This window comes from Struthio camelus, chromosome 3 (assembly GCF_040807025.1).
Source record: "Struthio camelus isolate bStrCam1 chromosome 3, bStrCam1.hap1, whole genome shotgun sequence".
In the NCBI taxonomy this organism is placed as follows: Eukaryota; Metazoa; Chordata; class Aves; order Struthioniformes; family Struthionidae; genus Struthio; species Struthio camelus.
In genome coordinates this window covers 99,920,695-99,945,983 of record NC_090944.1, presented here as the reverse complement: position 1 = coordinate 99,945,983, position 25,289 = coordinate 99,920,695, and the positions used below count along the sequence as shown (strand labels likewise).

Below are 25,289 nucleotides of genomic sequence, written 5' to 3'. Positions count from 1 at the left end.
GTCACCTTAATTCGGTTTCTGAATTTATATAAGTAAAAGGTAATCTGACTAATTTCTTTTATTTGAAGGTTGCATACTGGAAAAGGTCGATAAACTAATAATTAATAGAAGTTTTGAGTTGATTTCAAGTTAGGGAACATCAACAAAATACAGGAAAGTGCTTATTCAAAGAGAGAATAAATTACAATAAAATTGCTGGTCTACAAAATGAATCGAGGGAAGGAAGCTGCAGTCTGTTAAAGTGTCAGGGAAAGAGAAGACTAGTAGGAATAAGGGGTGAGGAGGAGCTTTGTTGATTGACACTTCCCAAAGGGCGACCATTTTTTGCTGCAGGACCGTAGTTTCTTGAACACTTTCCATAGCATGAAAGAAGCATCCTCTCTTCCCACAGCTGACTGATCAGGTGTGAGCAAACATTTGCACGGCTGGGCAGTGCGCTGGTTCTCTGATACATGTTAAACTAATTATTTCTTTCCACCAGGTTAGTTTTAACTTAAAGCAGTGGCTTGATCTAGCTCACTCCAGATCCCTGCAAATGGTCATGGCAGGGCAAAGGCAGGCAGACTCTTTTTCTGTAAGAGTCTTTGTGCCAGTTAAATGTTTATGAAACTATGGCCCTAGAAAGGTGCATTCACAGCCTTATCTAGAACGCCACTGATTTACTCTGAAACTCCATTAAAGCAGAAGCAGCTTATTTGGAAAATTGTCCAAGTATTGCATTAGAAAATCTGGTTGTTCCCCCCCACCCCCAGTGCTTTTGCATTTTGCGGGGCCAGTGGTGGTGCTGAGACCTCCTGCTGCTACAGGAGCCAGCTATAATGTCTTGCAAAAGTGGTGTTTTGTTTTTTTGTTGTGAATCAGATCTGTCTGTCATGGTCCTTTATAATACCATCTTTAAGCAATATTAGTAAATTACATGAAAGGAAAATGGTTAGGTTTTCTCTCTGCCTTAGGAACATGGAAAAACTAATAATTTACAGTAAGCTTTCTTTAAATATAAGAAAATATTGCTACCCAGACTTCTTACATGCCACCCCATATCCTTCAGAAGTTTAGCCTGAAGTGAGACAGAAGCGACAGAATCCAAAACTAGGTGGTGTAGCAGCTACAGAAGAAGTGCTGACAGGTTCTGCAGACTTTGGGATAAACTCCTTATTCACAAAGAGCCTTTGTAGAAATCTGCCCTTTGAATTGATTTTGCCTTCTGAAGAGTGGAATTTTCCTTTCTAAACTGGTAAGAAGGAAGACTCTTGCATTAATATGAAGCCGTACATGTGTTCTGCTTGGCTTTAATTTCTTATTTTGCCTGTAATGCTGTTAAAAAATTAGTATAAGTTTTATTTCTAAGGCAATAAAAAGGTGTTCTCAGCTTTTTGTGTATGTAAAAGACATCACATAACGGTTAAAGAAAAAGACGTAGACTTTTTGGAGAAAGAACCAATTTCTTTGTAATGTGGCAATATTATAAGTTGCATTAGAGGAAGTCTTCAGAAGAAAATCAATAGCACACTGCTTTGTTACTGGCAGTAATTTGAATTATCTTTTTTTTTCCAGCATTTGTCTCTATTTCCTCCAAACTAAACAAAGCAAAGCCAAATTTGTCTATGGGTAACTTCATTACATTGATTATATCAATTAGTTATTTCTAGTCTTGGAATAAATTCACAGGAGAAATCCAATGATTTGTTCCATAGTTTATCCAGCTATACAGGAAAGGATCTAATAATAAGACTAATGATAATGAGTATAAGCATAATAATCTAGTATTCTGTAATGCAGCAGCCTTTACAGACCACACACAAATCAGAGATCAATGGAAATGATGACATGCATGCTATTTAATAAGAAAAAATATGAAAACATTATTAATCCAGTAAACCAAAGTCACTTTTCAGGTTCATTCTTATCCCTGTTTTATGCCTATTCACAGGTTTTCCAAGTGTAACTAACCCAAATTTTAACCAGTTTGAAATTTTTTCCTTTTGAATTCTTTCAGAGCAGGAATGAACCATTACGTTAAGATGGTCACTATCATCCTTCCAGCTCTGAAGGTGCCAATTTCTGCCCATCCAGTCATGTTAGGAGAAAAAGAATAGCACGGATGTTGTACGAGTTACCTAAAAACCGCTTTGGTTAAACTAGTAAAAATTATTAGAGCACATTTAAGTGGGTTTACAGCTGACATTAGCTAAATTAGTATGAACTGCTTTGTACTGATTTAGTTCTGACCAAATTGTTTTTCTTCGGTTTAACAAATCATTTTAAAGCTAAATGCAGTCGAACAGATTCATTTGGATGCTGATGATATTTAACAGCCTGGATGTGCCTCTTACTGTTGCAGTGCAGTTCAGTGGAGAGGTACGTCCGGTGATGAAACTATCTTCATCTTCTCGTAATGTTTTTCAAGTTGAAAGTTTATTTTAAAAAAGGAAGGAAAAACAGGCAACTTCAACCAAAATATTTGTTGAGCCATTTCAAGCTGTGAGAGTGTAAGGATTTAGACACATGAGCAAAGTACCTGTTATTGACTGCTGCACGGTAGCTGCCTGTAAACGTACTCTTACTCTCTGGAAATTTCAGGTAAAGCATTCATCGTGAGCTCCTGCTCCTCAGTTGTGTGGTAAGGGTGCGTGGACAGATGGTTTCTTCAGTACAAGGCGATGCTCTTTCAACTTGTTCATCGTTGTTAGAACCGGGATTACAAAAATAAACAGACGTATTTTGATGCTTTAGAAGCGTGAAACAGATAGGATACCTAAGTTTGCCAAAATTTATGAAGGCAGTTCGAAGAATCTTTTCCTGTTACTTTCATTGAAGGTAAGAAATGAACTTCTTTGCATCCTTTCCTCCCCTTTCTCCCTTTGAGTTGTTGGAGATCCTGCAGTGAGCATGGGAAGGGATGTCTATCTGAATCACAGGAAGAGCCATCTAGTTCGGATCCAGGGTCTATCTGCAGCAGTCAAGCAATTCTGAGAGTCATCAGCTCTAGATGCATTCTCAGCTGAACTTTAGTAGACAGATATGAACTACTTTTAACTTATTTTCACATAAAGGTGGTTTAAGTTTAAGAGGATGTAACATCTGTCCTATGAATTAATTGAAATCCTGTGGGTATTATTGATAAATGCAAAATATCCATTTTTACTTTGAATCCTGTTAAGTTCTTGTTTTCACCTACCTTTTAGTGGAAATGAGTTCTAATCACATAATTTGGGGAAAGTATTTGTCTTCATCCATTTTGAATTAACTGTATTTTGAGTATTCTCTTTAATCGAGCACCCTCTTGGTCTTGCATCATGAGATGCTCGTTACTGATTCTGGACAATCCTTTATTTCGTGTGGTTTTGTTAGCTTTTCCTTCCTAAGGTAACAATCACGTTTTTTTCATCTATAGGAGCTGAGGTGGTTTTCTTCAATCTCCTCTCTTTCATCCACTACTTCAGTAATATTCTTTAAATTTTCTCCACGTGCTTTGCCGTAGTGTTCCTTACACTCATCTTTGATTTTTAACCGTAATTGCTGGTTGAGCAGATATTTTTCTCTGCTACTGCTGTTTGTGGTGCCAGCTTTCTCAAGTATTTGTATGGTCATTTTCTTCCTTATTTTGCATTCATTAACATTCAGTATATTTTGCTGTTGCTTTGCTCATGCATTTAGTGTGCTCTGAGTGCCTGACTGTACTCTCTGGTCCTGCACACTGTAGTAACTCTGCCACTTGCAACTTTTACTGCCGTTTTTACGTTCCCTGTTTCCCCTTCTCTTCCTTCCTTGTTCTAGATCATTGATAAATACGCTCACAATAGGAGATCTAAAGCGTGTGTCTATGATCTGTGCTGAAAGGTACTTCAGTGCCTCTTCCTGCGGCCAGTGTTTCTTCCATGTTGGCACAGCATTGCCTATGTTAAGTCAGAATTTTAAAACTGACAGAATTCACTGTGCACCAAACTTTTTGACTTGTTTCACCGGTGAAATGTATGGGGAGGGACAAAAAATATGAGAGCAACTAAAGCTACCAGCTTCTTCCTCCTATTTCCATAGTGTGAAGTAGGTAACTAAAATAAACAATTTTACCTAAAGTTCATAATTCACCATATGTAATTATTGTATTGCAATATCATTTTTTAAAGCTCAGTTAAAAAAGGAAGAGAGTTACATTAAACACTGTCAGTTAATGAATTTGGACTTGAGGAATTGCTATGTTCCTCATGCTTAATTTCTTGCATCAATTTAAAACCACCTCCTTTTTGACATATTAACAATCTCAGAAGCAATTAACGGTGATGTCCCTAATGACAAATGTGAATTTAGATGAAGATCAAGTTGCAGGGAAAGAAGAGCTGTGAAACAGCAACTACGATTTCTGTTTTTTGTATTCTGTTGATAACTCTGGCCGTAAAATAAATGCATAATAATAATTAAAAAACTCAGCAGAATTGTCTGAAAATGAGGAGGTTTTACGGAGTTTTCTGGGGGACATCAGTAGGCCTTTTAGAGTTTTGTTTACATGTTTCACCTCCTTGTTCTAGTATGTGGTACACTCAAACAATACCACTTGCATTTCATAAATCTGTCCACATCCATGGAGAAAGCAGATTTGCACAAATGCACAAGCGTATTTGCTGTGATTCAAAGTACAACCCTATGGTATATGCTTATGTTGCCCTGTTAACTTTCTAAATTGGAGACAGGATCCACATCCAGAAAGTTTCCTTTGTGTCAGTGTCAGCTGCGGGGAATATTGCTGCTCTGTTAGTATCATTACTTAGATTCTTTCATGGGTTTAATCACTGCAGTAGTTTCCAGAGAAGACAACTGGTATGTAATTTGCGAAGAGCAAAAAAGATCATTTGTTTATATTTCCTAAGGTCAACTCATGTTTTGCCAACTCATTTTTTTGCTATCTCTTCTCTTCAGCAGTGCTCATTTTTCTTGATTTTTTCCCCTAATTTTCATCTCTTCCTAGATTATTTGATACACATTTGTTAAAACTTGCAGATTGATGACCTTGCTCAATTTAGTGAATGTCTTTCTTTGAAGATTATATAGCTTTGATGGGAGAAAATAGAAACTCTATTTCTGTAAGTGGCTTTATTGGCCATATCAAGATCAAATGATGGATTACTGGCAGAATGTGGTTTTAAAAATTTTATTATATTAGAGATACCGCTTTAGTCTATGCATTTCAGAATCAGTAATAAATGAAAACATTAATTGTACAATGCATAAAAGATGAAAATATTATAAGTTTATTCCCAAGACTGCGATGATGCTCAGTATTAAAAATTAATTGATTTAATACCACCTCTGTAAAACTGATCTACTATATTGGTTATGAATTTCCCTTATTTTTAATATGTGATATTGTTGATTGTGTGCTAGGTATTTCAGGACAGTTATTAAATAATCATTTGTTCATATGGCTGTTTTAAGCTTCATTGGTGTAAATCATTTAAGAATTTCTTTTTAAAGATCATCAAGAATGGAAAATTTCCGGCTCCAGTTGTATGCACTGATACAATTTCTACTGTATTTACTGATACAATTTCTACTGCTGTTTCTACTTATATTCATTTTGCATTTATCTTACTGTCTTCCCTGATGCCCTATTGTGTTCCTGTTTTTCCTCTGTCATTCTAGTTACCATAGTGAATCACACTGTGGTATGGATCCTTCCCTCGATAGCCCCATCTCATGTATGATTTTAATAAGTTATCATTTAAAAATTGCATGGAATGTGTGAAATTAAACAAAATTATTCCAAAATTTTAACTTGAATTCTGCCTGTGAAGCTTACTTTTTCAAGGGGAGGAAAGTGAAACGGGGTTGGTGTTCTGCCCAGAAAGAAAAAAACCCAAGTCTTTGAAATGTTACCTAAGTATCAGTGGCTATTTGGATAGGTATCACGAAGGATGTCTAACAGGAGATTATGCTCAGATTGCTGACTTGTGCAGTCAGGAGAATGGCAGGGTTGTCTGGAGTGACAAAGAGGGAAGCTTGGCTAAAAAGAAAGGGTGAAGAGCTTGCTTGTGCATGCTAGACAGAGTATGCCATCACATATCAGTAAAGAAGTCCCCCTGCCCCCAACCTGCCTCTATCACTTTGCCTGCAACGTGTGCTTAGGTAGATGTTATTTTCAAGTACCGATTTTCCTTGCACACCATAATGAGCTCTGGGGAACGCAGACAAATATGCGTTGAGTTTCTCCTTGTTTTTATTTTGTGTCCTTCCTTTTACATTTCTATTCCATGACCGTGTGCCAATTTTGCAGTGGAAATAGTCTCTGTATGTCATTGGTAACAGCAGGGCTGGTGGCATAATTTTCAAATGTCATGCCATTTTAAGGCTATTTTACCTTTTTTCAAAGAGAGGTTGGTATCCAATTATTTGACTTTTGGAAATTATTTACACCATACTGAATCATGAAAATGAGATGACAGGAGTGCTATTTTCAATGGGAGAACCAATCCTCCGGCATGTTAAATTCCCCCCCATACATGACTCTCCATTGTGGCTCTTGACATATGGAGAGAGATGAACACAATTTTCTGAACTTGTTCATGAAAGAGATTACTGTCTGTGTTCCCGCATTGTGAGATCTGTCAGTGAGTGTCACCGAAGGTGATAGTTAATGCCAATAGTGAGAGCAGTTTTATTACAGAGGAAACTGAGAGCAGCAGCTTACTGGATATATGAGACACGTCAGAGGATAGCACTGGGAATTACTCTTCCTCCGTTAGGGTTCATTTTGGGGACTTCTGTAAAGGTATCCCGTGCACCTTTGGGCGCTGCTGGCCGGGTGAGGTGGTAGTGATTAGGACAAATAAGTTAGTGAGCCTGCTCTTTTCGTGCCCTGAGGAACGGTGTCAGTTGGATGGGATTCACGTTGGCTAGGAGGGGGCAATGACAACGTAGGCACAGCTGTACGGGGTCAAGCCAAAATCCATCTAACCTAGTATCTCATCTGATAATGACTGAAAGGAAATACTTCAAGACAGATACAAATTGATCTTTCCTCTAACGTTCCTTCCCAGCATGCAGGATGCTGTAGTTCGTGTCTTTCCAAGAAGAGTTGAATCTGGATTGTTTTGTTTAATAAGCTGAAACTGACTTTTTTCCCTTTAAGTGTTTTTTGTTTCTGTTTTTGTTTTCTACAGCATCCTACAGTGATGCAGTCTGTAATGTAGTTATGCTTTGTATGAGATTAAATTTGCTGTGAATATTCTGCATGATACTTTTATTATATTCTGCCTGATATTTCCCTTAGGTGAGAAATTAAGTATTTATTCTTTGTCCATCCTCTCCATTCCATGAGTAACTTGACATCATCACACTAAGCTGTCTTTTTCTGAGGTGAGGCTGTTGAGCTTCTCTCCATACAGAGGTCACTCTATAATGTCCATTTTCTGCCTTGCCCTGCTCTGTAATGTTTCTAGTTCTGCTGCATCCTCTTTGAAACAGGGTGACTACAGACGGCGTGCTGCACTGAAATGGATGCTCTATGGCATTATTCATTGTCATCTTGATTTTTTTTCTCTTTTCTTCTCTGTTTCATTTCTAGTCACTTGTAACATTTGATTTGCCATTTTCACTGCTGCTTGGCTTTCAGCTGATATTTTGAGAGAAAACCCAAAAATCTCTTTTCTGAGTGGTAGTAGCTAATCTAAAGCCCACTACAGTGATGCCTTGTCGTAACTGTTTTTCCATAAATGTGTTACTTGGCATTTTTCAAAGCTGAATTTCATCTGCCAATTTATTGTCCAGCTGCTCATTATAGAAATTTTCTTCTACAGTTCTTCACAGTCAGTTTTCACCTTTATTAACCTGAATAATTTTATATTATCAGCAGACTTTGCCAGTTCACCTTCTTTTGAACAGTTTCCTGTAAGACTCTAGTGACATTTTCCCCATTATTAAAACTGACTATTTCTACTCTTTGTTTTGTATCTTGTGACCATTTACTAATTTGTAATTTTTTTTTCCTCCTTTTTGATGAGGTCCCACCTTCTATAGAGACTTTGATGAAGAACTTTATAGAAACTTTTTTTTGGACATTCAAGTAGGCTGCGACTACTAAATCAGTGTCATACACTCCGTGAGTTAACTGATTTCTCCGAGAAAGTCTGGTAGATTTGTCGCGTGTAGTTTCTTTCCAAGAAAGTTATGTGGACTCATACCATATTCATCTCTCTACCTGTTAATTCTGTTTTCCTTTTGTTGTTTCCACCATTTTGCTCAGCACAAAAGTCAGAATCGAAGTTGTTAATTTCATGGATACTCTCTGACACTGTTTTAAAAACTGATTTGATATTTTTCACCTTTCATTTCACTTTTCAACATTCTGATGTTGAAACAAGAGCTGGATCTGCCACTCTGAGGCACTTGCCGTTTTGTGGGCGTATGTCGTTTCAGGGAGCAGCAGTGACTTGCTGCGCGCTGCCGGCACAGCCCCGTGACGGCGAGGAATGCCTTGGCCACAGATGGCTCCTCTTCCTGGGTGCTGGGCTGGCTGTAGTGTGATACAATGGCTTTGCCAACACAAGGCTGTGTTCCAGCTTAACGTTCCTCCTCACCTGAATTATTTTTAACTTGAGCCTTTTCTCTGTTCTGCTTTGTAATGACTTACATCTTGTGCTATATGATTGAAGGTTATGGCAGGGAACAGGGGAGAGAGGAAAAGAGTCACCAAGATGGCGTTGCCATCACAGTCCCTCTATTGCCAAACTGCAGCTGGTATGAGCTGTGGTCAGGAGGGGTGCCAGGTTGGAAAAAGTGGTTTATAGTGGTACAGTGATAATGAGATTGTGCTTTTTATACCTAACCAGTGATAATGAGATTGTGCTTTTTATACCTAACCGAAATACATTATTAAGAGCTTTAGTGACTAACAAATGATAGTTACTAGTAAATTATATAGTTTATCGTTTGTTAGCAATTTCTTTGTAAGATTAGACTGAATATTCAGTGTCAGAGATGTAAAACGTCATGAGGAGCTGTGTCTCTAAGAGTGCCATAAAATACTCCACTGAGCTCTAGCACCTAACAAGCCACAGAAGACCCTATTGCTATCAGATCTCTTGGTCAAATTCTCAGGTCGTTGCGGGTGTGGTGACTGTCTGCCTCAACGTCAGTAAAATCCTTCCTGATTGATGTGGCTCATTCAAGACTTGACCACTAAGTTGGGTAAAGATCAATATTACTTACTTTTAGATTCCCTGGGTGGTGATAGATTTCCCATCACTATCTGTGCAAAGCTAGATGCTGTAAAGCTGGTTTTTATTGCAGTGCACGATCTCTGAACTTCAGACTGCACACCAGTCACCTGCGCCACGCACAGCCTGCTGTAAAAAGCAGAGCAGTTTTTAGGAGGATTACCAAATGGGATCGACAACTGAAAGGTAAACATCCCTTGGATACATCGGTTCCCCCTGTGGTGGGAATTGTTTAGACTTACAAGGGAACAGTTAAATCGAGCAACAGCATTAGCTGACTGCAAAACCCACAAGTTCAGTGGTGAACAGCACGCTTTCAAAAAACACATCCTCTGCTCTGACTGCAGAAATGAAATTTGCTTTTGTATGTGTACAGGGATCGTAGTAGTACTTTATAAATGTTCATAAAACAGTTTCTAAGTATACACTGGGTTTTAAATTACGTCTGTGTTTTCTTGCATGTGCTACTTTTCCTGGTTTCTGGTACTTACTCAGAATAGAAAATTGGTTTGAGGTTAGCTTCAGGTCAGGCTGCAGTTTGGCTTTGACATGAAATGAAGGTTTTACTTTGAGAAATGAGCAATCAGAGTGAGGTGTGATGTGTCACATCACCCTCTCACTTTTTTATCTATTTATTTTAAATGTCACTGTACTGTGGCTTGTGGCTGAAGGAGGCTGCCCCAAGAGTGGCTTTGGGAACCGCTGCTCCTGTGGAGCTCTTCTGAGCACTGTGGGGCAGGCTGGCCTGGGAGGCTGTGGCTGGAGGCTTGCAGCTGCCTTACACAGAGCAGAGTTTTTCTTCTGAAATGGGAAACTCAGCCATCAGACCTTAGCGGGAGCTAGGAGTCAGGCAGGGCTGCATTTAGAGATAGCGTTCTGCTGCTTGGTGCAGCAAAGGCTCCCTTGACGTTTTGAACTGGCCCTGGTGGGATACTGGCTTCTGGCTTCTTGCACTCACTGCATTCAAAACTCACGTTGTGTTTTCCTGGTCATGGAGACAAAGAGAAGCTGTCGTAGATCTGACCACAGATTTTGCTCTTTGAGAAGCAGTGGCTTCTGTCTTAGAGCTTCCCAGCTCAATGGGGTTCTCATCCACTGATCAGCAGATCTGTGTCATGTCTCTTGGCCAAAAAAAAAAAAAAGAGCATTTATGTTGGAAACAGTATTCCATTTCTTGCTTCTCTCCCTCTAACATCCAACTTTGAGTGCTCTTGTACCACCATGTCAAAATCTCAACATTGCTTTACATACACACCTGCAAGTTTTGGCTTAGACCACAGGGTTTGGAAGAGACGAGCTGTTCCCATGAGACTCCCGGTTTCTTCAGTACAAGCACCTGAGCGGTAAGTGAGAGACCAGGAATCACAAGGAAGCTTGTCATGCTTTCGGGCAGGGTATACTTGCCGGTCGATTGCACCAGTATGTTGTTGGGGCCCTATCTATTCTTTGTTGGACTGTAACAAAATCTCCGTTGCTGATTGTTTGTTTATTGCTGGTAGCACAGTGGCTATGCTAATGTGTAAAGATGACATTTAAAATCTTTGTTATCTGTTCCTGCTTGACAGCGTTTGTGACGGCTGAGAGTTGATTGCTACCTCTGTATGCTACGGATGCTACTAAAAATGGCAGGGTCTGACTATCATATTACTGTAACTTCTGAAAAACCTGTTTTTTCACTCTCGTGAATGTGAGCATCGTGACAGAGGAGTATCTTCTGAGGTTCATTGGTGAGGATCCTCTTGGCTGGGAAGAAAAAACGCATCCAGACCAGTACACTGCAATCCTTCCATGCACTGGTAGATGATTAACTTTTACTGATTTGTTTCAGGGAAAATGTTTTTCTGGGCTGCTGAGCAATTACTCAGGTTCAGAAATCATTATTCAGGAATAAATACAGGTCTCCCTGTAGAACTCTCTTGGCTTTGTAGCTGAGGAGTTGGCTCAAAGAAATATTCTGGCTATATATTAGAAAATCTCATTTATTCATTAAAAAGTAGTGGCATGCAGAAAAGCTGAAATTCGGGGAGGGTTTGTATTGGCTGCTTGTTTTTTAATTTGGGGATGGTTGTTTTTTAGGGGGATGATCATCAGTGGAATACAAACATCAGAATTAGTCGAACTGTTATCCTATGTAGATATTCTGTAAAGATAAGATAACAGGATAATAGGTTAACACATGTTCAGCTCCACTCTGAGGCTGAGGACAGGTCAGGTTGCTTAACCCAGGCAGGTCTTGAAATCATCTGAGGGTGGAGACTGCACAACCTCTCTGGGCAGCCCGTTCTATGATCTATAATCTGAAGTGAAGCTGCCATTGCAAATTTTCTGGCATTTATTTTCTCTTTTATTGCAGAAGGGTAGCTGTTCAAATGAGGTTAGTGTTATGCTGCACCAGTTGCTGTGCATTTGTGAGCTCCTATATGTTTTAATAAAGCTCTGTTAACATCGTTCTTAATTTTGCATGGGCAATGCAAGTCAGAAGTGAGGAAAGCTTAATGTTTTTAGTGAAGCTGAAAGACATTCATCAGCCGTTGTGAATTATAGGATGTATTTCTAGCCCTTACTGTGTTTATAACAAAGAGATACCATCTTCTAGACTTCAGCTCTGAGCCTGAACACTGCTCTTCTGCAAAGTTAAGTTCAAATGAAATTTTATGATTGATCTTCTGTAGAGTAGCTGAGTAAGATTAATGTTAATTGATGGTTTCAGATAAACATCAATGCTAAATAATACAGCTGCCTTAAATTTTTAATATAATCTCGGCTTACAGATACGGATGGACTGAAAATACGGCCCTGCGTATTTTCTTGCCCTTAGCAAGCTCTGGCATTTTTTCATTTGTAAATTTAGGAGAATAATGCTTTATTTATGTGGATTGTTTACTTAAAGAAAAAAAAGGCATGTAAGGAGTACTAGAAAAAAATACTTCAGAATGTCATTGAAGCTGAAGGCACATCTCAATCTTTTGGGAACAAAAAAAATGATATGAGAGCAGTTATTCTATTCCTGAGTACTAGGAAATGAAGAATTTAGGAGTCATTTAAAGAAGTTCAAACATGGCATTAGCAAAATGATAGATATAAAGCCTCTGAATACCTTAAATTGGATGTTTAATGCTTCTATGCAAAAAAAGACTGTGATAAAGTCAATGTTAGTGTTTGTGAATGTATATTAGATTACAAATAGCTTTTAAAAATATGCTATAGATTTTGGAAGGGAGCATACTATTTTTCTTCTTATAGTCTCACTTCCAGTCAGAATTAGGCTCATGTTTCTTTAATAACACTTTTATGGTTGCAAATGCTGCATTAAAAAAAAAAATCTGAATTTCCAGCAGTTATAATTTGTTATTACGTTTAAGATTTTCATTTATAGTTTCTGCTTTTACATGTCCCATAGTTTATTATTGAAATGCACGTGATAACAGTAAGCAGGAAACTTCAGAGCACACTGCTACATGGTAAATTTGTTGACTAGAAGATAATCTAAAAGTATTTGTCCCAGAAAAGAATAAATCACGTGCAATGTGCTAAGTGTTGCACAGTTGTAATGAAATTTCTCACCTATCGGCCTCATCCGTAGCATGTTCAGAGATGGGATCGTCTGCAATCTTAGCACCATTGAGAAAGTTCACTTTGCCCACTAACATGCTGTCCACCAACTGTGATGTGGCCAAACAGAGTTGAAGGCTCTCTTGGGTTCCCCTTCCCTGCTAATGCTTGGCAAGTCCTACAAGATTCCCTTTTCCTGTTTCAAACACTGAGTGCCTTCGTTCCTACAGACTTTCCAGACTCTTAAATGAAAAGATTGATTTACATTTATTGTATCAACCAAATACTGCTTTGTATGAGAAAAGGCAAAGAGAGGGAGATTTATTCTACAGTGGTGTAGCTACACAGAACTGCTTTTCTGCAACTCTGAACACAAGTATTCCCAAAATCAACATTTTAGGATGAAATGCATACGTTTATTTTTTATTTAGGACTGACAGCTTTTCATCAGAAAGCAGCCTAGTGTTGTTCATCAGAAAGCGACAGCGCCTAGTTCCAAATGCACGTGCTGCAGTGCAGAGCATCAACTCTGTTGCCTGCTGGTGCCTCAGTAAATTCTCCTTGTTGTCATCCCTGCCACATCCGCCGCTTTTACAAGTCGTCATGTTCGGGGGGTGGGGGGGGGGTGTTCCATTTTTTAAATTGACTTTATGGTTGTGGAGGTGCTAGGTATGTGCTCACAGAAGCGCCCACTCCCCGGCTTCCCGGCACCAGCTGAAGCTCCTCAGGACCAGGGAGCCGGGAATCAGAAGCTGCCGCCCCTCACAGAAGCAGCTTTCTAAGAAACGTTGGCACAGGACAGGAAGGTTTTTCCAGCTGGCTTTGGGAAGGAAGCTGCTGAGTCTGTCTCTCTTTGAATTTTTAATGTTACCAGGCATGCCACAAACATTTGTGAGACCTACCCAAGCCCGTTCCTATAAAGACGTGCATTTAAAGAAGCAAACTCAAATGTAGAAAACTTCCCGTGGTTGTGATTTGGCCATTTTAATCCATGTTAGTGCCAGACAAATGCCAGCATACAATGTAAGGGAGGCTTTGCTGTTCGGGTGTTTTCTTTTAAATGAGGAAAATTATAAACCTTACTCAACCTCTGATCGTTAGAAGCTATGTTTTCCCCCCGCTGCTGTGAAATCCTTACTTGCTGCAGTACTGTCCCTCTCCTTCTTTGCCCCTCTTTCTCTGCATCTTGACCTTTTGTGCTCTCCCATTTCCATTTCCACATGCAAATACAACATTAAGGAGAGGAGAGGGAAGGGAGCAAATCCCTGGACACTGGCCCTGTCTAGTGCATGTGGACAAATTTAGCAACTGCACCTCAGGGTATGTGGCAAATATGTGGGAGAAAATGGTAACCACATGCCTCTTATTTTTAGTGGGAAATTTAATAAGAATTTGGGTAAAACAACCCTGAGAGGAGGATGCGCGTCACAGTTTACTCACTGGGGTACCAAAATCATATATATATATATATATATATATATATATACACACACACATACACACATATGTATATAAATATATGTATTTTTTCGGTTGAAAAAGTAATCTTTGAATTGCTTTCTGGCTGGAAATAGGTTAGACAAAACAGCAAGTGAATTTAAGGTAATCCTCCTGAATAGGCAAATATATACCTATTGATAATGGAAAGAATAAATCCTTAAATAATACTTGCATAGAAACTTCTTTGTATTTCATCTCTCAAGTTTCCTTAAAGTCATCGCAGTCAACTTCTAAATGACAGTAAAGGATAAATAATTGTGACATGTTCAAGCAGTCAAAACCCTTTTCTGTAACAGAACCAAAATGAAATAGAAGTGGCTGAAAACATTTTTTGTCTAATTAGGGAAAATACTGCAAATATGTTTTATAGTTCATTTTTTTCTATACTATAATATCTTGGACTTGAAAAAATCTCAGGCTGCTGCGTAGTATGAGGTAGGTGAAAACTGAATGTTAAACTGCCTGAAGTCTCGCTGAAACACAGCAGCACTGATACGCTGTGAGGATTAACGTCAGTTTTCCACTTCTCTGCATAACCAAGCATAAGTACTTACTAGGTATAAATCTTTTTTAGGAATATTTGGGGGCGGAGGGGAACAAGGTGAGGTAACGGAGACGAGCTGGAGCGTGAATGCCCAGCCAAACGACGGTGGGGAGCAAAGCGCACCCGTTCCGTTTGGGAGGGTTTCGCCTTAGCTGTCTGGCCGGGCCGAGGCGGCTGCCCGCTCTGGTCGGCGCGTGGGCGCGAAGGCGCCCGGACCTGAGCCCGGCTGCTTGGCCCCTTCTCGCGGAGGGGACACCCAGCTCGAGCGCTCGGAGGCAAAGCAGGGAGAGCGCGCGCTCAGTAGCCCTCGCAGGGGAAGCGATATGCAGCAAACAAGAGTTGGTCATGAAGGAACAGTCAAAGGGATTAAACTCCAGGCAAGGCGCTCCCGGCAGGCAGCGTGCGGGCGGCGTGAGCCGGTGTCCCCTTTGGCCCCCGCTCACAGCCCCCCGCCGCCCCAAGGGAAGGTCTGCCCTCGCTGTTAGGTTGTGTTGGTTGAGGTGGGTGAGGAAGTGAGCCTCCCCGAAGCACCCACCGAGCAATGCAGGAGACAGAATTTTAATATTAAGCCGCTTGTTAGATCTTAAGTGGTTTTGTTATTCTGGAAAGTAAGAACACAAGTTGAATTATTTACAAATGCTATCAGGGAATGTAGAGAAAGAATGCGATTGTGAGGCTTACAGGCGAAGCATCTAATTTTTTTCTTTCCCCTCTCTTTCTGTGAGTGCACCTTGAAATGCCATTACCTGCTCTAGCTGAGAAGAAGGTAATTTGTAACGTGGAGCAGCTAATTTTTCATTGCGGTTCCACCGGGGCATAGTGCGAAACAATCCAGCATAGCTACAGTGGCAGTGCAGTAACTTGAATTCAGAGCAGGTATCATATCAGTTTCTGCCTCCTATCACCTTTGGGCCAATAATGAAGCTATTTACAAAATTACTTTAGGCATTTTAATTTATTTGGCTTGACTAGACTTTTTGCCGAGTGTGTAAGCATATGCAGGAAGAGAAAATTGAGCTTGGCCCATGAGATATATGTAGAGATATAGATCTATACGTATATATGTATTTAACATGCAAAATATAGTTAGCTGGTGTCTTCCCCACATCTAGGAGTCTTAATTATGTTACTCAGCCAATTTTGTGACTGTGATAGCAGGAGATGTCTTCAGAGCCAGCTTTGGCAATTTTCTGAGATTTTTTTTTTCTGCCACTGCTGTTCTAAATTGTAGTGCATGTGAAGGAGCTGGGAGAAGCCAGGTTTTTGGGGGCTGGCAGCACCGTGTGGTGTGTTGGCTTTGAGAAGAATTCAGCTTAGAATCAACTTTAAATAGGACAGTGAGCTTCTGTACTTAAGAAGTGTCAAAACACAACTGCAGCAAAATTCATGTAGAAGCTTAGTTCTCTGTCTGGGAGCTGAGCTTTCATTTTCAAAAAAATATTTCATGCACTTTGAATTTCAAAAGTATCTGCAACAGTAAAAGCCTATATTATGTAGTCTTGCTGGCTCTGGACTTTGAAAATTAATAGTGGCATCAAGGAGTGGGTGAACACTACTCGTTTGTCTTCATGGCACGGTAACTTTGAAGTTCCAGCTTCTAGGAATAGTAGCAATCTACTTTCAGAGCAAATAACACTCACAGTTTTGTGGAAGCTTGATCATAAGAGTTCAGTATGAAGTTTGATGCTCACAGGGCTCCCGAAACAGTAAAATTAGATTCGGGCTTGGTCCGATATGTTATCATTGACTGGGACTTCCCTTTCCTTGATCGTGGCTGCAGTTCTTTTTGGATTCTTGGATCAAATCTGATGTATACCTGTGCTGGTGCTGTCCTGCAGTACCGGGCTTACTGGCACTGGCCCACTACCAATTAATTGATAATTTCCCCTCTGGGCCCTTTGGAGGCAGCCTATTCCCTGTCCCTGTCCTCTTCTCCTGAGCACGCACACAGCGGGTAGCCTTGGGTGTCTTTGTTGCCCCTTCCAAGCCTTTGCCTGTTTTGATTCCTGTGTGTCTGTACTGGCCATATCCCAGATTCCTAATCAGTCCCTTTATTCTTTTTCCCTTGCCACGTACGTAGCCATCGTCCCTGAGCGAGCAAAATTATTAAAGGGGAATAAGTCCTCGTTAGGTTTTTTTTTTTTTCTTAATTCACTTATTTTAGATTTGTCCTCTCTTCTTTCGCTTTGCCTCAGATTTCCTCTTTGGACCTTGTGCAAGTTAGTGAGTCTCAGTTTTTTTTCTCCCACTTTATGGGGGTGGTGAGAGGATAAATTCATCAGCTCTTAGATGAGAGTGTGATGGGAGAGCTCCAATATAAACTTACAGAGGTGTTGCTTCATCTGGAGTTTAGAATTAAATTAATCCTAATAAAACTTCTTGTTCTGTGGTGCAGCCTTCTTGGTACAAAGCTGGAAAATCAAGGAATTAGGGAATTAATTCCTAAACTCCTCTCTTGCATCTTTGTGTGTCCAGGTCACATAGATAAGAGGTGGCATGCACTGCGTCTAGCCAGAGAGCTGATACGGTCACTTTACTGACATTCCCTCAGTGGGACCATTTTTTTAATTTCTCCCTTCTTACCCAGCCTCTAATTTTCATGAAACCTGTTGAAATGTAATGTCTTCCAAAACTCTATTCCGCTGTCAAATTAAGCTGAAATTGGCCAACAACTTCAGGAGTTACTTGGGGGTGATCTGATAGGAAGCTTGACTGTAAGCCTGCTGTATGTACCCAGGGAGGGGACAGAGAGGAAGGCCCACAAAACAAAAAAAAAAATCCCTTAATTTTGCTACATAGGTAGCTTTCGATTGCTCTTGTGAGTCTGATCTGGGTATTTGGATTTCGGCAATCAAAATATTAATGTACATAGCAGTACCTATATCATTAAAACCCTGGTATTCTGCAGGGGATTTTTCTTCTCAACAGAGTAAATTTTGTTGTATTATATGGAGTTCCTGAAGGATCCCTGAAAGGTGATTTAAATTTTAAATCTTGCATTGCATCATAGTTTCTTCCTTGTGAGACAGGAAAAGCGCATCTGCAAAGCTAGATTCCATCTCCTTTACATAGATAACAGGAAAAATAATTTTCCTGTGTAATCGCAATCCTCTTACAAGGCCATCTGAATTAGCAATACTGAAATCTTAAGTAGCGTGCTTCCTCAACCACTGTATTTGCCAGCGATTTACTTATGCAAGGCTTGCCTACCTGAGTCAAAATGAAGATGAACTCCTTTCTCCTCATAGTAAAAATGATTCCAAACTCTGAAATCTCTCCACTGTTTTTTTTTTAATGTTGATTCTGCTGTTGTGTGGAACTGATTCTTATTTTCATGACTTTAATCGGGGTTGCATTGTTCCTGACATTATTATCTATGAGAAAGAAACTGAAAGCTCTTTAAAATAATAGTAATAAAAGGGAACTTCTGATTATAAGCTTCACTCAAAAATTTAAATTAAAGTCATGTAAGTTAGTGTGCCTCAAGTAAGAGTCTGTCTCATTAATCTCTGGACTCTAATGAGAACACGAAGCTACTACGTAATGCTAAGAGGGCACAGGTGTGACATAGTCTCAGACAAGGTGGAAGCCCTAAATCCCATAGGCTATTAAATTATAAATTGCACTGACTAATTATTAAGCAATTTCTTGTCTCAGTATTGAAAAGGCTGAGGTTTTCAATGTTCTTCTCTGCAAAATAAATGCCTATAGATGGCAACTTTTCAGACAGGGAACAAATCACTGAATTTCCCTGTCACAGGGAAGCATACTGGAGAGGAATCTCTGACCTCGTTGTTTTCTAGGTTTAGTAATTCATAGGCAAGCATAAGAATTCCATAGAAATCCATCTTTTCTCTCTCTGTCCTTTTTTTTTTTCTCCTATGGATTCAAGCTCTCCTGGACTATGTCAGAGTAATGCTGAGAGTGCATTGCTCCAGGTTGCAAGTCATTAAAATGAAATGTGACAATTACAAGAGCTTAGGTAGAGGGTACCCATGCCAAGGAAATTACAGCAGTAAGCCAGATGCTTACTTTAGAAAAGAAAGGTGCATCTGCAGTATACAAACAGTTACGGTGTTTTAAGCTAAAATTTTGTTTTCAGAGCACCACGCTTTGTGGGAGTTTTCTGTTTCTCTACCACTGTGTATCAAGGTGTTAAGAAGATGCCAGGCTGAAAGCTTAGGTGAATTCTCCACAGCTCAAGCATCCATCAGTTGGTCTATGACTGACGCTTGGTGAATAGTGCTGTTGAGTCTCAGGAAGGAAGCTCAGTTGGCGGTGCCTTAGCCGTGCTCAAGTCTGAAGGGACAGAAGAGAAAATAAGAATCTCCAATCGCTTTCCTGGGTAGTATCGGCTGATAGGAGTTTGGGTACATGTGAGGAGCATACTTAATCTGTTTGTGCTCCTAGACTTTGTAGATAGATTCCATATGAATAAATAAGGACTCGGGAGATTTAGTAAGGTGCCAGAGTTGAGGTGATCACAATTTCTCTTTACTAGAAGGTTTGTAGTAGCAGCGTCCATAAACTGTATACTAATATGTTGGTCTTCTCCCATCTTGTGCCAACCCTCCCCCCCCACCCCCAACCCCAGCCAAATTAAAGAATAAGGGAAGGGTGGGGGCAAATTTTAGGTGTACATGGCTTTTCATTATCCTGCCTGCTAGTGTAGCTGTTGTGTTAATTGATGGTTCTTAACGAGTCCTCTGGTGGTGGAGCAGAACTGGGGTGGCAATGTGCTGTGTCTGTTAAACCCACAAGAAAAATAGGATTCTGTTGTTTTGAGCAGAAGAATTATTTACATGGTAAACTGTACAGATGGCTTGTAAAAGAAAATTACTCTTCCTTCCTGAAAAAACACTTGATAAATCATAGGCTTCTCTTTATGTTTGCTTCTCTCTTAATGTCTAGGAAATCCAAAAGTTATGCAAATGTGTAGCACTCCAATCACACTGAACACCTGGCAAAACGTAGTAAGTACTCTTAACAGATTACCTTAATGTGCACTTTTTTTATTTGTAGCATTTGTTGAAAAACTTGTGAAGTCCTAGGCAATGTTTTTTATTGGAAATAAGTATTTTATGCATTATGCAGTTCATATGTTTTGCATCTTTTGTAACTGACTGAACCCCCCTTTTTGAATGGTTATATAAGCTATTAACTTATAACTTTTTCTGTAATACGCATAACAATAGCATCAGGAAAAAAAAATTCCTAGTTTTTTCACTTCTTAAGACTGGGCTCAGATTTGGTTTACAACTGGTGCACAGACTGGTTGCACTTTCAGGCAGGACAAAGACCAAGCTCCTCACTTGTGCTCTTCAGTGGGCACCACTAATGCTGGGGACTGCCTCTGACTTTGGAGGCGTGTGAGTGTTGCTGTTAGGGCTGTGTGGCACTACTGGTACCTGTGCTGTGTGTTCCTGCTGTGAGTCCGTACGTGTCTGTAGGGTGTTGAGCTTCCCTTCCTGCCATCTGTCAGGCCAGGTTGGCTGAAAGGACCCTGGGAAGAGCCTTTAAAGATGCATTTAAAACAGGGCGGTTGCGATTCGGCCCTACCTGTTTTGGGGAAGAAGTGATCTGTGCTTGGCCCTCCGGAGCTTCTCGATACAGTGAAGTCGGGCAGACGCACTGCCTTACTTCCATGCGTGGAGTTACAGTACAAGGTCTTAAAATTATGGCCCGGCTGTTTCTCTGAGCTGCGGAGAGCGACTGAAGTATAATACAGCAGATTGTTGGTTAGGATTACTTTCTTGTGTGCACTGGATTTCTTTTATGTCTTAAAGAGTCACTTGTCAATGATGTGTCAATTATGGCTACCTCCTCTGTCCTTGATTTAGTGTAGTTATTTGGCTGGTTTTAGGTAGATTTGTGAGAAAGATGAGGATTTTTGAATTTCTCTTTGTTGCTACCCCATTCTCCAGCAGTTTTCGAAACCATTGGTGAATTCTGAATGAATGTGACAGGAGGGTAGAGGCCTCAGGGTTATTACATTTGCATAAGCTTTCTCAAAAATTGTAGCTAGGTGAGGGAGTCCCAAACTGCTGCCAAAAGTGAGGCAAAGGCTTTGGTGTGAACCGTCTCTAACACTAGATACACACTAGTGAATCAATGATGTGAATGAGGGCCTCAAAATCGGGCTTCATGCAGTCTGCTGCCCAGGCGTTTTTCTGGGCTGTTGGCCCCCAAGCAGTGGAGCAGACCTTGGGGGTGAGTTGCCTCCTCCTGGTTCGGTCCAGCCAGCCAGCCCATGGGCCAGTAGTGACCTCCTTCCCACACGTCTCCATCATGACATAATGATCCGTTGAGGTTTATCAGTGCTCTTGGTGTTATGGAAGTGAAGCGTAGTAGGTCTAGGTTCCATAGGACATGGGTGGTCCATTCCCTGCCTCATCTGTCCCCGCTTGCCTGCTGCTTGCTTCAGTCCCTCGGAGGATAGCAGACGTGGGTGTATTCGGCACCGTGCATTGCTATCCTCTCCTTGCCACCCCTTGGTATCTAAAGGGGTACATACCCTGAAACGGAAAACAGCACCAAATATGATTATTACTTGTTGAAATCTCTTTCTTTCTCTTCAGTAAGCATTTCATTTTAATGACTTTGTAAACAGCTTGCTGTTTGCATTTGGGGGGAAAAAGAAGAAAAGAAAGAATCCTCAAGAGAACAATATCAGATCATTTGTTAGTGAAAAAAGCTTTAATGCTTGTTAATTGCATGCTTTCGAGTCTTCTGTTATTAGCATATCTTGTTAAAGAGAAGCCTTTCCCTTTAAGCTTTGCAGGAAAAATATTTTATGGGTTTATTTCCTTTTCTTAAAAATTTACTGAGCAGGGCAGTGTCACGTCAAAAGAGGGTGAGTAATGAAAGTGTTGGAGGCAACATTAAAATTTGGAAATAACGATGCAAAAAGCATAGCGTCTCTCCTTACCACTGAGTATGACTGACTAGAGAGTGTTTTGAAGAGTGAGGCAAAATGTTAATGGAACTTCATTAGTTTATTGTTGCGAGTCAAGACACTGTGCACACGTGTCCGTAGCATGGTGAGGCACGCAGGCGTGCTAGCCCAGGTCCCAGGAGCTGGGCAGCCCCGGGTCTAAGCAGAGAAGCTGTAATAGCTCAGACATAGCACTGCACTCAGTCCAGAGCTAGGTTGGTGCTGCAAATTAATACATTTCCACTTTGTGTTTTATTGCACATGATGGAAGGAAAAAGTAGAAAGAAGTTTTTGCTGTGCTCTGTTCTAGTGAATGAAATGATTTTGGTGTCTTGAGGGTGAGATTGAACTTAGGGCTGTTAAGGAATGGGAGTTCTTACTAAACATAAACTACTCTCATACTAATCACTGATCTCCCTCCCCCCCTTTTTTTTGTGCCGTTGATTTTGTGTGTACAGGGAATTTCTTTCACTCTTAGTGGGACAAAGTATAGGTGCAGGGACCTATGCATGTGAAAATTGATGGGGTTTAGGCTTTCACTTTTTAATTTTTATTTTTATTTTTACACTATTTTGTGAGTGTGGGAAAAGCTATGTAAAGATCAGGGCCATGGTGGATATCGGAGTAGTACCCCATTTCTGACAGCAGCCACAAGCCCTATGATCAGTAGAAATGAGGTCATTTCCCACACGTTTTTGTAAAATAGGAATGTCTCATGCTTTGTTTCGTAAAACAATCCGAATACATTAAAATCAAATTTGTTTATAGGAACTCAGATGCTGCTACAACTAATCCCAAGTTAACAGTGATGAGAGAATGGTCTTTACAATAACTGAAGGTCAGTCACATCTGCAACAAGAAGAAACAGATTCGGTTCTAAATCAGTGCCAAACCTGACTACAGGAGCCAAAAATGGGGGCTCCCTTTTAAAATTATGTCTAAAATTTGTCAGGATTTGTAAGTATGTTTTTCCCTGTGTAGTTAAAGAATTTCTAATAAGATTTTTCGGTATGTTCAGTGTTTTGTGTGTATGGTGTGAAACTGTGCTGTTTGCAAGCAGTTTAAAGAGTAATTTGCAGTTTCAGAAATAAGAGGTTTGAGTAGTCTGGTGGAATTGATAGGATTACATTGAAACTCACCATATTAGGTGAAAGGTGTCTAAATGTCCAGATCGCCTTGTAAAAGTCATTGTTTAGGAGCTAAGCACTTGGTTTTCAGCACTTTTTCAGGCTTTCGGAGACCTAGGGGCCTTGAATCAAGTCAGGTCCTGACGAAGGAGGATACTTTCTATGACAAATCCTGCGTTTGACACACAGCACGGAATTCATACCAAAGTCCTCCTGGTGGCACGTTGCAGGCTATGTATGAATCCTGTTTAGGTAGTTGGGTTTCTTAAGAACGAGAGGCTCTTTTTGCTCTGCTTGTATTTTTCACCAGTTGTGCAAGTTGATCTGAGCTTGGTCTCCTAGATAACGTCAGATGGCTGGAAACGAAAGTCAGAGCACAGCAAATGGTCAGGGAGTGCAGATGTTGAGGGTTTGTGGGTTTTTTTCCTTGTTATTTTGTTTTGTTTTAGATAGGGGCAGTGGGAACGGGGAATTTGGGCGGGAGGGTTGTCACATGCTTGCGTTTCATGTATTTTATTAGAGGGCACCACATCTGAATCCTTGTGCAGCTGTGGAGAAGTCTGAATCTCAACTTTTATCTCCTTTGCTTTTTTGACTCCTACTCATAACGGCTTTCAGCTAGATTCTGCAAATGAGTCTTGGGGGAAGGTCAGGCGAAGATCTGGATGTGGCTGTAGCAACTCAAGTCTTCCTTCCCAGTGCAGATGACATGCTCATGTCTTAAATAGCTGTATAAATAGTGCTTTCAGAGGAATTAGCAGTTTTGTATACATAAGCTCGTTCATCTCCTTTCTGAGATGAACTGTATTATTGTGATATATGCTCTATTTGCCCAAATCCGTTTATTTAGGGATTTTTTTCTTCTGATGAATAGCGAAATGTCTCCAGAACAACACCCTATACCAGAAGCTTACATCAACCTGCATTTCCGTCCTATTTTGGCTTTTAGTCATTTTCCTAATGTTAGCTGCTGCAGCTGTTATAATGAAAACACAGTACCTCCTTTCCAGACTTAGAAACATCCTCTCAGTGAAAGACTTGCTGCAGAACACTGCTTCTACAGATTTATATCACTCGGCATACTTCTGAGCAAATATTTACCTTACAATGGTGCTCATTCTGAGAGCTGCTAAACACTTATTGTTCTGCAGGCCATATGCAACATTCAGTAACGGAGAGAAATATAATTTCTAAGTGCTAAAATGCATACCAGCATATACAAACCAATAACCAGCACAGTGTGATTTGAAGAAATGACTTCCCCCTATACAGTACATATTCTTTAAAGAGAGCAACTACTGCTTTCTAGCTCATTGTAATTCACACTGCGTCCAGCACTACTGGAAAACTAATGAAAACGCTGGGAGTACAAGGCTTTATTTTACTGTTGAGAATTCTCAGTGGTTACAGTATTATGTTGTGCCTAATTCTCCTGGTATCACATTTTTTTAACAGTGATTTTTATTTTCAGCCCAGTGATCCATTTCATGAATTAACCCCCTAACTACTGAATATACTGTGTAGCACAAAGGAGGTTTCAAAGGAAACGGCTTTCACTGGATTAATTATAAATACAAAAAATCTACTCAATCAACTAGAAATCTTATATGCATAGTCTCACAAGCATGGAAATCCGGGAAGCGGGGGCTTTTTAAGTCTGCCTCCAAGAAAAGCAAAGTGCTGGGACAGGAGGAGGAGGTGCTAGCTTTATTTTTTCCATCCAAGACTGTGCCAGATGAAGCGATGCAACTGTTGCCATAGTAAAATTATATTAAATTGACTAAGTGCCAGTCAACACCACTGAGGAAAAATAACAAATCAGAGGGATAAACACTTTTTAAATGATGTTGTTTTCCCTTGTTTTTATAATAGAAAACAGTAAAAACTATATTTAAAACTCTTTGACTCCCTTTGAAAAAATATAAGTACCAGTAGTGAAAAGTCAGTGAATGTATTTGGGATTTGGGTTGTAATGCATTTCAGATATAATTCACGTATTTCCAAAAACCGTCGTTCATGAAGCGCCTTCAGTTTTCAACTATGTGATAAAGCATCCTCTCCCCAGTTAACTGGGTGAATATTAAAATACGGAAGATATTATCACTCAAGTATAACTCCTCATGTTTGTTTAACTTTCCGAGGAATTTATTTGTGTTTTTGTTGCCTACTTTTGCTTTGTTACTCCTGAGTAATTTAGAACACATCTAAAGAACAGCATTATTTCCCACTGTACCTCCCCCAACGTAGGCGTACTTGGAGGGACTGAGAGACTAAAAGTAACATCGCATGCCCTGGCTTCTGCTGCTCAGTGTCTATTTTAAGGCAGACATTGGGGAGAGCGTGGCAAGGAAATAAGAGGAAAAAAGTAACTTTTGGTTGTGCTAGTGTTGGTATTTGCACACTTTAGGAGTTCTGTTAAAGGT

General features: G+C 40.1%; 1 protein-coding gene across 3 annotated transcripts in view; it reads left to right on the top strand.

Moving 5' to 3' along the window:
• SMYD3 (SET and MYND domain containing 3) overlaps positions 1-25,289 on the top strand; it is a 441,959-nt gene that overhangs the window by 129,884 nt on the left and 286,786 nt on the right. The window lies entirely within an intron of this gene.